At 41.7% G+C, this 14917-nt stretch overlaps 1 protein-coding gene across 2 annotated transcripts in view; it reads right to left on the bottom strand.

The window, feature by feature from the left end:
• The window catches only part of MYOCD (myocardin), a 215121-nt gene that overhangs the window by 91304 nt on the left and 108900 nt on the right, over nt 1-14917 (bottom strand). The gene's annotated exons all lie outside the window — the stretch shown is intronic.

Below are 14917 nucleotides of genomic sequence, written 5' to 3'. Positions count from 1 at the left end.
ACTTTCATGACCACAGGAGAACCTCATTCATTTGTTCCAAGAGTGCAGGTTTGAAAATATAAGTATCAGTTTAGAATGGTTACAGAAGTTAAAAACAATTTCTTTTCCTTGAGGAACCAACCTCCCCCTCAATTAATGAACAATGAGATGTTCACAAACTTAGATAGGAGATTCTCAGCTGCAAAAATAAGGGTGGCTACACAGCATCTTAAAGCAAATAATAATAGTAATAATAATAATAATAATAATAATAATAATAATGTCTCCTAAGTGGTGTAATTTCCCATTAATAGCCCCTTGTGGCTTTGCTGGGCCAGTTGTCCACACAAATTCCCCTCCTGATTTATTAAGATTTTTTCCCCAGCAATTTTGGCATGCAATATGTCCAACAGCATGGCAATCCATCCACAGTTATATCCAAAACATCAAAAATCCTCTTCTTTATGTCATTAAGAAACAACTAGCAATAACTGTTTATTCTTGTGTTTTCAAATATTCATCTTTCTTAGCATTTTGGAACTCTTGATGTGATGCATCTTTCCAGTGGAAAGTTATTGGTGATGACAGGACAATCCGGGAAACTGCATCTGCTCACCAAAAAAAAAAATAAAAAAGTAACTTTGTGCAGCTGAACATTAAATCTTTGATGAATTAGGCCCAGGGCTTTGGTGACGTCTGTGCTGAACCAATATGACAGTTTTATATGGATTATGGTTATTTATGTTTGTGAAAAATAGTGAGCGGGAGCCAGCAAGGCAGTGTCGAAGCTCTGGGACCACCAGCATCGGTGCTCCTCGTGGAGGCTCTTTATATTAGTAGAACAACATTATTCTGAAATTTGGAGCATGTGTAACCGTTTAATTTTCACTAACTGTAGTAGGGTGCTTCACTGAAAGCCTGGGGGTCATGACATGCCGTTAGAGACGCCTGCTTTCACAACACACTCAAGTAGCACTGGCGGGCTGGGCTCACTACCCCTCCTTACAAACCCCCATGTCAGATTTGGCCTCAAAACATTCCACACTGTTCCCTCACTTCAGCTTGAACTTAGCATATTTATAAAGCTTAAGCATACTTGTGAGCCTCAGAACACATCTCCCATCATACACTGCTGCCAACATATAAATTGCAAGACTATACACAGAACAGGACGTGTCCTGTCTCTTCTCTGCCTATAAATATTAAGACCCATAAAGTCTCATTACAATGGTAGCTTTACATGGGCTCTTCCAAGCAAGATGAAATCTGTTGAGTAAAAGTTTCAGACAACTCTGCTACAGTGTTTCTGATTCTGCTTAATACCAAGACGTACAAAGGGGCCATAAATATTTGAAACAGCGAAAGAAAAATGTCTTCTCCACAACTGTCCGGATTCAGTTTTAATATAACAAGGACAACCCCATTGTAATACTGGCATCCTAGACACTAGGCACACCAATACCAAAATGAATGAAATAAATATATATATTTAAGTTGACACCAATAGGTTTTATCACACAGCAAATGTTTGAAATGGTCTCTACCTTCCATCTGTCTGCCCACTGTGTTCAACATCTGAGGACCTGCTTCAAGTTCAGGGCTGAGGCTAGCAAGAACATGAAAGCAGACCGTTTCAGTTGTCTCACCCGGGTGGTGGAAACTCTGCCTGAAGAGGTTGTTTTTATCCCCCTTCCCCCCCCCATATACATTGCTAAGGCTCCCCTGTCCCAACATTTCCCCTTCCAGCTGTGTTGTTTTTGTTTGCATGTGTTCACTCCTGTTTTCATGGCATTCAAAATCTGCCACCTGAGGTCTCTGCCTTAGAGACTGAGAGACTACTCCTTTTAAGATAAAACTGGGACTGCACACACGAGGCACTGAGGACCATCATGACAATTATGGCTAAAGCAGTAAAGAAAGGGTTTTTGAAACCAGTGGCATTTTAAAATAGCCTTTCGAACAAATATACAATTTGAGCATGGAGATGCAGGTAAGCACACTAACTGCTAGCCTTTAAAACTCCTGCCTCCCACAAGTTTTCCATGTCTGACCTGTTTTGTCTCTCTTATTGCCAATAGCCATCAGTCTTACTATTTCTCATGAAACAAATATATTGTAGATATAGTGCCCATTGAGGATATATTTTACAGAATTAAATATAATACTAGTGAACCAGTAATATTTTCTCTTGACACATCCATGACACTAATCATACACAGTATTCAAAGTGTTTCACATACATTGTCTCAGTAACAATAAATACGTAAGATAACAGCTTCCCTAAGCCATCTAATGAGTTCACAGCTGAGTATGTGTGATTTGGACTAACTGGCTGATTCCTCTGTGCACTTAGCCACTGTGCTACATAAGCTCTGTCTAACCCTTTCCCCCCCTTTCTGTTGGCTCTTTTTTCCCTGGCAGGTCCCCTCTCTTGCAGCATAAGATTCTACAGAATTACCCAGGCCCACTACAGTCTTTTCTGCTTGAAGGACTAAGCCTCCGCTTCAGCTTCAAAGGATTTAATTTCCTCATCTTCTTGGCTGAGCCTCTCTGGGATTTGGAGGTGGGCTGTTGTGAAATCACCACCTATATGTGAGCATGGCTATAAGACGTCTCCAATGCTGCTCACCCAGTCATGCCTTTGGTTCTCTACGCAGCTCGCTTTTTGCTTGATTTGTTACGGAGCCAAGTTCAAGGAGTTACTACTAGTAATTAAAGCCCTTAACAGCTTGGGACTAGTTTACTTGCAGGATTGCCTCAGCCGACTCAGCCACTTATCAGTGGCGTAGCGTGGGGGGTGCAGGGGGGGCCGGCCGCACCGGGCGCAAATCCACGGGTTAGGGCAAATCCACGGGTTAGGGGGCGCAAATTACTTGCCTTGCCCCGGGTGCTGACAACCCACGCTACGCCACTGCCACTTATATCTGCATAACTTGCAGAACTGGCACTGTTACAGATGCCAAATTATACCCATTTTGCACTTGTAAGAAACCAATATTTGAGTGACAGCACCTACACTGTGACATCAGGCAAGTACCTTCACAGTACTCTTTTCGGGGCCTGCTAAAAACATGTTTGCTTAGACAAGTCTACGCATATTTAGAATGCTGGTGTGTTTTTAGTTTATTGCTGGTTTTAATTTTTTGAATGTTTTATTTGTTTTTATTAATAATCTTACTGTTTTGTAAACCACTTTGAGGTTTTCTACAATCAAGCAGTAAATAAATTTTATGAAGTAAAATAAGAAATAAATAAGCTTTGAGTTTGGGGTTTGTTTGTTTTTTGCTCATCTAGGCATGTGGATGGAGAGAGGTAAGAATGAACCAGTCTCTGGGATGGATCAGATTGAAGCAGATTTTATTAATGTTGATTCTTGGAATTCCTGCTTTCACTTCTGTGCACTGAAAATTTCTGTGTTTGTCAACTCCTACATTGGAAACTTGCTGAGCAATCTGGAGATGGGTAGGCAGTAAGTCTGATATATATATAATCCATTCTTACTCACAATCCCAAGACATACATTACAGGCTCACTTGTTCTTTGGAAATATGGACCAGGCAGGGTATTCTGTTAAGTAGGTTTGATGGTTGAGCAATGCAATGCACTTCCCTTTGCAAATTTAAACTCTAAATATCCATTTCCTCCAGAAACTCAGTGACAGTATTTCCACAGGGACAATTTTATTGAATTGTCCAGATGCTTGTAAAACAACCTGAAATATTTCATATTTTAGGGGGAAGGAAGGGAAACACACTAGACCCCTGGAATGTTTCAAAAGCTGTTGGACCTGTAGTTCCCCCGCATGCATCACCAATTTTGTGAGACACTTGAAACATAGAATACAAGCTTCCCAATTAAGGGACCTTCTTTCAATGTGGCCTTTACATCATTCTCATTAACTTTTCATTTAAAAAGGTATTTCTAAGATAATGATTAAAAAAAAACACAGGGAAAGAGAAGCAAAAGAAAGTGACAAACTTTTCTGCCATCAGCTCCTTTTGCTGTTGCCTGCAATGGTTTCCTTCCAAAGGAAGTTGTGTCAAGTGCAGAGAATGTGATAGAATAAGAGGCTCTCCCCACCCACCACCTTGGTTCCTTTCCTGATGACCTATCCACCCTTCCATCTTCAGAGGATGAAGCCAAAGATTTAGAGGAAGTATCAGACTGGGAAAGGGATTTCCCCCACAGAACCTGTCCCAGGCATCCCCATGGCCTTGGAAGAGAAGCCCATGTTACTATGACTCTGACCTGAGGAGACTGCACCCATTTTCTCAGACTCCAACCCCAAAGCCACAGCAGAACCACAGTCTCCATGCACTGGAGTCAATGGCTACCAAAGCAGGTTCTAACCCAGGTTTCCTCAACCTTGGCCCTCCAGATGTTTTTGTCCTACAACTCCCATGATTCCTAGCTAGCAGGACCAGTGGTCAGGGATGATGGGAAGCCTGTTCTAACCCTTAATGGAACAGGCTTCTGCCTCTGCAGGTGGAGCTAGCCATACATATGAAGCTGTGACTCTATTTAAGACTCCATCTGAGTTGGCTTGTGGTTGAAATAATATTTTAGTCTGCTTGTATCATATTGTACCAGAGGTATTCAGTGTCCTATCTGTTTTGCTTGGACTTGTCTCATTGGAACCTAACCTCAGCTTTCCTGACTTTGCTTTATTGGAATGTGGCTGCTACTTTACTTGAACTTGAACTTACTTGATTTTGCAGTGCTAAAACCCAAGCATACACCTAGCATGCACGCATTTGTTTCTGGGCACTGCCTGAGCAAAGGTAGCTAACCGTTTTCTTTAGCACTGGGGCCACATCCAGGTTTGGCCAATTCTCCAGTGGCAACATTGCCAGTGTCTTCTTTTATTTTGCTTTTTATTTTTTTATTCTGCTTTTGCAAATCAGTAAGGGGGGGACTCCAGGCTTTTTGTAGGAACCAATCAAAATCATGAAACACAGTCAAAGTTAAGTCCTATAGTTGATTTCATTGGAATAATATGCATGCGTTTAAATATTTTCCACTGAAATTAGTGGGACTTAGGTGATTTACTTTGGCTGGATCATGCATATGCTTTTTCAAGCCCCTTTATCTTTCCAACTCCTTTTGCTGGATGGAAACAAACACAGTGTAAGTCTAGATGTCTCATTCATCCACTTGTCTCCCATTTTTTCCTGTTTGTCTTAGCAAAGATTCAAGGGGAAGTAAATGCATCCCCTACTATTCCATGGTGAGTGGCTATTGAGTAATCAAGGCTTGCCATAAAACCTTGAAAACCAGCAGAGAAAAACCAGGAGGGAGAGAGAAAGGAAGGAAAAGGGAGCCACATAGATGAAACTTATCGCATTCTTTGCATGTTTATTGTGGTATGTTTGTGTTCCTGGGATTCTGCTTGCAAGAATGTTGCTGATAAAAAAACATGGGTATTTATGCTTGTTAGCTGTTGTTTACAGTGTAGTAGACAGTAAGGGTACTTCCAGATTCTCTAAGGAGTTGAAAGACAGGCAGGGCCAGATGTACTTTCCCCTGCTGACAATGATTCTCAGAAAGTTGACTAGTTGCCACAACTGATATTGGTGGATATGTGCAGAGAAGACAGGGGTGGGAAATCAACATTTTGGAAGTTGATCTTTTTTTATTGCCTAGAATAACAAAGTAATGAATTTATCCTTGTGAAAAACATTCCTGGAGTGTAGAATTGGGGTTAGCTGTTTTTCTCCATAGATAATATTAAAGTTTGGAAGGTTCTGTTCACTAAACTCCCCAGTGCTTCCTCCATTAAGCAGCAAGGCTGCTTCATTATCTGGAGGTTATGGTCCATTTTTCCCATCAAGTTGCAGATTCTTTATGTGCCCTAGAGAGGTGGCCTGCCCACCTCTCTCACCACTGCCAAAGAATAAGCAGCATGGGATGATTTCTTGAAAGCAAGGGAGAAGGGACTGTTGAAAAAAGTCCCAGACAGATTAGAAGCAGAGGAGTTGTTATCCTTTCTCCTACCTACAATAACTCTCCAGGCCTTTCATGACTTACCTGCCTTGCACTTCTAGCTGCCCTGGATGCTCCATAACTAAAATGATCATCAACTATTGCTCTATGGAAGTCTCACAACAGATGGAATGCTGTTACAACAGGTATTGAATTCCACGACAAACAAATACAATCAATGTGAGCCACAGCTTCAAAGGGGTATAATTATGTAAGATAGTTGTTGTCATTTTAGCCCCAGGTAATAAGTAATTAACAAGAAGCAAGGTGATATCATACAATGGATGAACATCTATTAGACAAGAAATATTCTAGTCTTGGGCAGCTTCCAGGTTGCAGTCTTATATTGCACACAAAGCATTCATAGTTGAGTTTGTCACGTTAGCTTCTACACATTCCAAGTTTTTCCCAGTTATTGCTATTTATTGCTATTCCTACACTTGCCATCCACAGTAGCGATTTAACTTTGAAGCCCCTCCCCTCAATCAATAACCACTACCATCCACTGCTTTTTTTCTGTTCTGGGTACATGTATTCATTACTGTACCTTTGCACATGCACCTTTAACAAAAAAAATCCTGAGGAAGCGCACAAAGGCAAATGTTAACAGCATTAGGTATCCTGTTTCATAACAGGCAAAATGTGGGTTGTGCTTTGAGGGTGAGGGACAATCTCTCTTTTAAAACACACACACACACACAGAGACACACACACACAGTTCTAGCAAAAGGGTAATATTTATCTGACAAAGGCTTGCACAAGAGTGAGAAAGAGTACTTGTGCAAGACCTCTGTGTGACATTATTATTATTATTATTATTATTATCATCTTTATTATTGACTTTGAAGTAGTCCCCCACATGTACGGACTGACTCTTTTTCAGCCCCACTCACCTCACAGAGTGTTTGTTGTGGGGGAGGAAGGGAAAGGAGAATGTTAGCCGCTTTGAGACTGCTTTGGGTAGTGATAAAGTGGGATATCAAATCCAAACTCTTCTTCTTCTCCTAATCTAATTTTTGAAATGCAAACATGCCTTCAGCACATGGCAATAGGTGAAAAGGGTAAATTTATATTGTTTGCAGAGGCAGATTTAGGGGAGTCAACCACTTCAGTCACACTGGGCACAGAGCCTCAGAGACATCACAGGGGATGCCACAACTGTGATGCAGAATGGAAGGTGAGAGTTGGGGGGGGATGCCGAATTTTGGTGTTACACAGGGTGCTGCTGAAATTTGAGACCCCAAGGTCCACCACTGTTTTTTGGAGTGTGGGAAACAAAGTGGCTCTGTTCGGCTCAGTTGTCTCTCAAGTATATACATATACAGCTCATCATCCCTATAATACAACTCAGTCAGACAAAAATGCAAGGAGCTTAAAAATAAAGGGAACGAAGTAAAGCTAAAGGACACCAAACAGTCTTCCTATTTTTCAAAACAGATGCAGAAGAGATGTTTCTCCAAGTTTGTACCGGACCAAGAGAATTGTACTTTGGGCACCACATGCACAAACAACTATGCAAGTGAAGCCTTGCTCACAACACATGTAAAACTATGTTTGCACCAGACCTCAGTCACTTGGAAGGTTATGTGTGTATGAATCCGTCACCTTTTGATACCAGTCCATTCATAACTGTCAATAGCTCTTATAAAAAAGAAAATTAGGATAATTCAGCCTAGAGCTTCCTATCTCTAAGGGTTCTAGGAAGCTTCCTAAGTGTCCAGCCATTCTTTTTGTAATTGCCTCTGCTTCCTGGCTTGTTTTGCTAGGGTTTCTTTTTTTCTTTTTCTTTTTTACTACAACAAAATTATTTTTTAGAGAGGGGGAGGAAAGGGGGAAAAAAACATGGCAGAGACTTGAAACGGAAAATTAAATGCAAATAACTCCTACACCAGGCCAGAAGAAGAGGAAGAAACAAAAGCCACAATGACAAACCTGATTAATAAAATAATGAAAAATATTCAGAAAGCACCAGAAAGTCCAGGAATAGAGACTTTACTTAGGTCGAGCGAGGGACAGGTTACCCATATTCTCCTAGGGGAACTACACAGATGGTTTTTTCCCCCTGGGAGCACCTTATGTACCAACCAGGTGAAAAGCATCCACCTCTCGCTGTGTAGTCCTTTTTCCAAAGCATATGAAGACTCCACAACCAGTACAACCAGACTAAATAACAAACCATGGCCCTCTGTGGCCTAAAGTATCACATCACAATATTTTAGCAGCTGGGGCTTCCTTCAAGAAGAAAATCTCATTCTTCTATACTTGAATGTCTGAACTATATTCAGTACACAACCTTAGATGGACAGCACATGCCTGAGCCTGTCATCCTGCCATGCAATTGTGACCAGGACACTGAGTCAGAAGCTACAGTGTCATCAGCTGGCTCTGAACCAAATTCTGGTGATCAGGGGACCACTGAACCTGAGGCTGGCAGGCAGGAGTCTGCAGAACCAATGCAACAGCATCAGGGCACATAGAAACGAAGTCAGGACCTTCACAGCCACCTTCCCCTGGGCCTGAGGAATCAAGTGTTTCACAAATGCCTCCAACACTAGCACAGTGTTTCAGATGGAAGGCCAGTGCCAGAGGGTTGTCTCTTGTTCTCCAAACTAGGGCAGAGTCTAAGAGTGCTGGAGGCAGAGCCTCAAAAGGCCTCAGTCTAGTCTCAGCCCTTGTTGGAGACTAAGAGCTCTCCATGGTGCTGTGACAACCAACCTGCTTTGTCCTGTAGGCTCAGGGAAGTAGCCTTGCTGCCCAGGACTGGAGATTACACTCTTATTCATGAACTGAATTAGGGGATAAATCAGACACAGTGGTAAAAAAGGCAAGGAAAATTCAACCTAGAAATCAGCATTTAAACCAATCTCAGATGGCCAAATGGGCTATAAAGAAAATGTGGCAGAAACTCCTTCTATTAGAGCACTGCTCATGAGGACCCAAACAATTGAACAGTTGATCTAGCCATCTTGTTTCCATTGTACAAGACTGCAATGCAGTCCATTCCTGTATTTCTTGCTCAGGGCAATAAGCATGCTTTATGCAGTGCTCAGCACACCATTGGTGCTAAACATATAAATAAAAACAGATTCATAATGACAGCTGATAAAGATCCATCCCCTAGAGCACATGTACACATGGACATGTTTGCTTTTTTGCATCAATGACTTAGTAAATCATTTCAATACTTTGAAGGTTCAGTGGAAAAGCCTGTTACTGTGCTGTTGATAAACTAGGATACACAACAGACCAGTGCCAAGGCAGCTACTTTCGTGTTTCATACATATACGCAGAGGAACTTCATTTGTTATTGTCACCTCACATGGTCTTTATAGCTCAAATGAAGATATACTACCATTTTATTCCCACATCTGCACCTGATGCAATATGAAATTATTCCTGCTACTTGGCAGAACAGTAGAGAGAATGGACACAAATGACCAAACTACCCTGGGAAATACTCTCTAAGTGGCAATGTGTGGTAAAATGATTGCCTCTATCTAACCAGACAACTGGCTCATCAAGGACTGGAAAGAAAGCTGTGGAGAGCAAGGATAACAACACACATGCCCTGATTGCAGAAAATTGGGGAAAGGGGTAGACATCTCATTCCTATCACAAGGATAGAACTAGAGTTCCACTACATAGTTCCATTTCATCATGTTTTACTTTTATTGCAATGACTGGGCCTCTGTTTAATATACTATAGCTATCTTACAATTCTTCTAAGAGGCATGAGTGAAATATAAGACCAACTGATTAGGTCCTTCCTCTCCTTGATTTTCTTCTTCTCAATTATTGTGTATATGACTGCATTTCCTTTTTTTTAAACAAAATACAGAGTGAATAGACACAGAAAACAGTGTCCTTTGGATGAGGTTTGGTGGACTTTGTCAGATCTGAGTGTCTCTTCTGAAGTCTCTACATGTCCTCTGCTAGGCCTGCTACAAAATTATAAGGACTTTCAAGTCATCCCACTCAGCCAAGGCTCTGATTGAGCTTCATTATCCATCTCATATGTTCACACTAGTCTTGTAGAAGTGACAGCTAGTAGACGGCATGGGGCAGATTTCTCAAAAACATTTCAAGAAATGGAGCTATAAAGTATTTTAAAAATGGAGACAATTAATAGACAGGAAGTGATCTAGATGGGTCTACAACAGTGGTTCCCAACTGGTGGCCCATGGACCCCAGGGGGTCCACATCACCATTCACGAAACAAAAACTACAATAGAGATATTGACATTTTTAAAAGTAGGGGTTCATGGCTTGGCTTTTGAAAAACAGGGGGGCCACTGTACCTAGCTAACTGGGTCCACCATAACCAGCAATCTCTCCATCAATGCTGTGCTGGCAAGGCAGCTACAGCAATGGCTTGCCTCTCCAAAAGGGTATAGGAGAATGTGATGCTAACATCCAATACCAAAATGAAGGTCTACCAGGCTTGAGTGTTGAGCATGCAGCTTTATGGAAGTGAGTTGTGGGCAACTTACAACTGTCAGGAGTAACGCCTCAATGCCTTCCACATGCACTGTGTCAGGAAGATTTTGGATACTACATGGCAGGACAGAATTTCAAACAAAGATGTGCTCCCCCAAGCTCATATTCCCTGGATGTTCACACTCCTGTCTCAGCAACGTCTATACTGGCTTGGTCATGTCCACAGAATGGAAGATGGTAGGATCCTCAAGGACATGCTCTACAAGGAACTGGCTTCAGACATCAGGCCTGTTGGCAGACCAACTCTGCATTACAAAGATGTCTGCAAATGGGACATGAAGGCTGACAACATCAACCCTGTCATCTAGGAATCCCTTGCAGACAACAGCAGAGCCTGGAGACAGGCAGTCAAGTTCTGTATCCATAGCAGTGACCAGAGGAAAAATGACCACTGGGAAGAGTGCAGAGAGAAGAAACGTAATGGTGAATCTGCAACAGCACAACTGGACGCCTTCATCTGCCCAAGCTGCAACAACACACATCTCTCCCACATCAGTCCCTACAGTCACAGCAGGTACTGCAACCTTCCAACAGCTTCACCTCACCCCAAAGGTGCACTCCTCCATTGTCTCCTGTGACAGACAGGTGCCAACGGTTCTAGAACACTTCCAAGCAACTTCAAAAACTGAAAATTATTTTTTCTTTAAATAAGACATCCTTGGACAATTTTGGCTTTGCAGTCTATATGGGAAATTATTATTCTGCTTAATATTAGAGAAACCCTTCTGAGTTTTCTCAAATGTTTGAATCAGCCAAATTTATTTTGGTAGCATGAGGTGGAGGTGAGGTATATTCCTAACCAAATTTCCTATTGTCTATTTCCACCATAAGGAAGCATGGTTTGTGTCCAGTGGTGGCAACAGGCAAGTGGAAGCACTTCAGCTCACAAAAGGCACAGCACCCAATTTTCACTGATTCCCCCCAACCCCCTGAAGCCCTTGCTCCACGTCCTATGTGGCATGCCACAAACTCAGAAGCAGCTTTTCAAGGTGACTGTGAGAGTTGTAGCAGATAGGGAGAATTAGTGAAAATCAAGTGTCCAGCCTTGAATGAGCAGAAGTGGCTAATCCAACCACTGGATACAACCCCAAATTAGGAGTCCCTCATTTAAAGTTTCCCCGTTGACTCCCCCCACCCTCCTATAACTGTAAAATCTAGAGCCTTTGTCCTTTATAAAAGCCCATAAAAGTCTTCAATGTCACATACTTCCATGACTCCAGGAGTGGTCTTTATGAAAAGAGTCAAACAAAATCAGAAATCGTATGCTAAAATCATAACCTGGCAATATGCAACACTTTTGACACAAACCATGCATGTTCTTTAGTACTAGCCATAGCCTTCTAAAATGAATAAAATGCAAAATGCCTTTATGTACCCCAACACTGCTTGGCACCATCTGAAGGCCAGGAAGCAAACAGATTTAACTTTGTTCTCTGGGGGAAGAACCTTATGTTTAAATTTGCATTGTGAAAGGTTAGTGCATAGAAGAGCTTAGGGCAGGCTCCAATGCTATGGTCATCCAGCAAGATAGAGGGAGAGATAGAAACCATTCCACAAAACACATACATAACTAAGCCAATGTTCAAGAGAATTTTTAAGCATCTCCTGTTTAATCACTCTTTCCTGCTGCCAATTGACATTCCAACGAACTACTTATAAATATTTAATTTTTTTTTAAGAAAAAAAACCTGCCTTTTTGTGGCAAAGTTTTTAAAAGACCATTAAAATTAACCAAATTATATACACTGGTCTAAACAAAGGCAGCCCAGAGATGCCAAATTTAAAATTATATCAAATGCTTTTTAATGTGACCCAGATAAATACTTTACAATTACAAGATGGAACACTGCTGCCCTGGGGGAAATGGAGAACAATATATTTCAGAGGCCAGATACCCAGGGGATTAAGGATTTACACTCCACTAATCTTACACTAATCCACATACAGCAAGCATGGAATGAAGAACACCGCAAAGTCAAATTACATCCTAAACAACTACTCTGAGCCATGCAGATGGGATGTCCCTCGGGAGATTGAACTGGGTGGCTAAAGATGTTCAGATAAAAGGATGCAGAAGGAATAACAAGGACATGAGGCTGGGGGGGGGGGCGGGCATTCTTTAATAATAAGACTGCCCTGGTCCCCTCAAAGCATACATACACAAATGCTGAAACTCGCCATTTCTCTTTGCATAATAACATGGATGAGAATTCTTAACAGCTGAGTTGATTTCCACTCCTGGCCACAATGTTTAATCGAAATCTGTTTAAAGGTACAAGCACTGTTTGTCCTGTACCTCTGAATGGCAGCTAGAGGAATTAAAGACTGGTGGCACTTACTCAGTTGCATACATGGGAGTTAATGGTCATATGTGAGTGGAGGAGCATTAGATAGTAATGTGCATAGTTTCACCTGATGCTTGGGGGGGGGGGGCTCCTGCTCATTCTGCTTACTGAGCCCCAGGACTTCCATACCCAAGTTCTGTAATGAGTCAACACTAACTGCGAAGAACATTATTTTCCCCACCCCAATTTCCCTATTGTTCACTATAGGAAAGGCAGGTATTTGCCACTGCCTGTGGTGGGATCAGTTCCTGAGATGTGAAGGCCTTGGGGTGATCCCTATAGTCTCCTCACCCTCAGCTGAACCTGCCAAAAGCAGTCATATACAGGCTGATATCAGCATCAAATTTTGAGGGCATGTTCTGAGGTGATTTTTTTTGGAGGGGGCAGATACCAATAGCAGTAAAGGAACACAAAGAGCTGCCTTATCCAGTGGTAGCTGGTAACATTTTGACTTGGGAGGGCTGCAATTTTTAACCTTGTGTTTTCATCACAATCTGACTTATTTAGGAAAGTGTACCATTGTCTCCTTATAGAGAAAAGATCCTCTACACATCAATGTACCAGGGAAGAGCTTCCATATAAGAGGGCCCAAGTATGATTTTCAGGCATAATTGGCTCAGTACCTCTTATTAGATATTAAGCCATATCACACAATGTACGTTTTTGAATTCCTGTATTGTTTACATCTACATATGCATTTAGATTCCCAACCCCCTCAAAGTGCTTATCAGTTCACCTTTTTCAAAAATTACGTGGAAGAGCTGAATTCTTCCAAACAAGGATGGTTTGAAAAAAAAAAATGCCTAGCTTGTGCTTCACAAAGCTGTAGAATGATGGCTTTCCACAGCTGATGATGGAAGGCTGTCTGATAACCCACATTTTAACAGAATGGTGTCTTTTCAAAGATATGCTAAAGTAATAGCTCTGTTACTTGAATAGGACCAGGTGCATTCTGTGGTTGAATCCATCTTGGCTGAAAGGATTTGCTCCTTTATTAAAAGGTAGCATCTCTTCAGTCAGGTCTTAACAATCTTTCTGGAAATAAGTGGAGGTGCTCAGGCTGCAACAAATTAGCTGTCCAGGTTTGGATCAAGGGGCACATGCTTTTGAATAACTGGCCCACAGAAGAGCCATGGCTAGCAGCCATTGCTACCATGGTTCAATCTTCTTGGCTCCTAAATGTATCCCTCAGGCAATTTTGAAAGAACTCAAAGAAAGGAGGACAAAGGATCACATTTATTTTAATATGTCATAGAGTCAATCAGGCTGTTCTTCAATGACAAACTTAGAAAACGGGGAATAAATTCTAATTTGCAGACAGAATTTTTTGTGTTAGCCAGTAAGAGGTTTTTAAAAGGTAGATACCACTTATTGGGGGGGGATAGACAACTAACTCCCAAGAATTTGGCAACTCCCCTTCATTGTAAAAATTTAAAAATAGCCCAAAGCATCTGTCAGATGGTTTAGATATAATTCACTTTGCTTTCCTGAAGAGGCATGGATATGATGATCTCCCAGGGTCCCATCTGTAACTCCATAAAATGCTTCTAACACAAGATCTGTAGAAGCATTGCTAAGTATTATTACTGTTATCGTTAATATCAGAGCACGATAAGGAGAGAAATGTCAGTTACCTTAGAAACCCACAGAGGAGTAATTTTTCTGATTCATATCAGCTGCAGAAATGATGTTTTAAAATTGCACACAGACCTGCAGCTTCGGCTGCATAAGCAGAAGCAGATGTTAGAAACAAGAAGCCAGGGTGAAGTCTACCCCTGTGGGTACATACAGCTCAACATAAAAGAACAGCTAACTTAAGGGGAATATTTCATTGCTACCTAAACTACCATCCAAGCTCAGAATGTGTATGTTACTGCCACTGCTACATGCACCAGACTCTCATTAACCGCACAAACAGCTGTGCTGCTTTCTCTTTCAAGCTGTCAAATCTGTTGCTTGATTTGCTTTCCAGACCATGTGCCTTTGCAAAAACAGCTTCCATGTATAGCCACTCTTCCCCCACCCACTCACCCCACAGCACACACCATGCCTTGACTTGTATTCACAGTGGCCTTTGGATTGGAGCAACACTTTCTCTCACAGTGGCATATGTC

The sequence above is a fragment of the Podarcis filfolensis genome (genome assembly GCF_964270895.1).
Source record: "Podarcis filfolensis genome assembly, chromosome: 2".
NCBI lineage: Eukaryota > Metazoa > Chordata > Lepidosauria > Squamata > Lacertidae > Podarcis > Podarcis filfolensis.
This window is presented reverse-complemented; position numbering and strand designations above follow the sequence as displayed.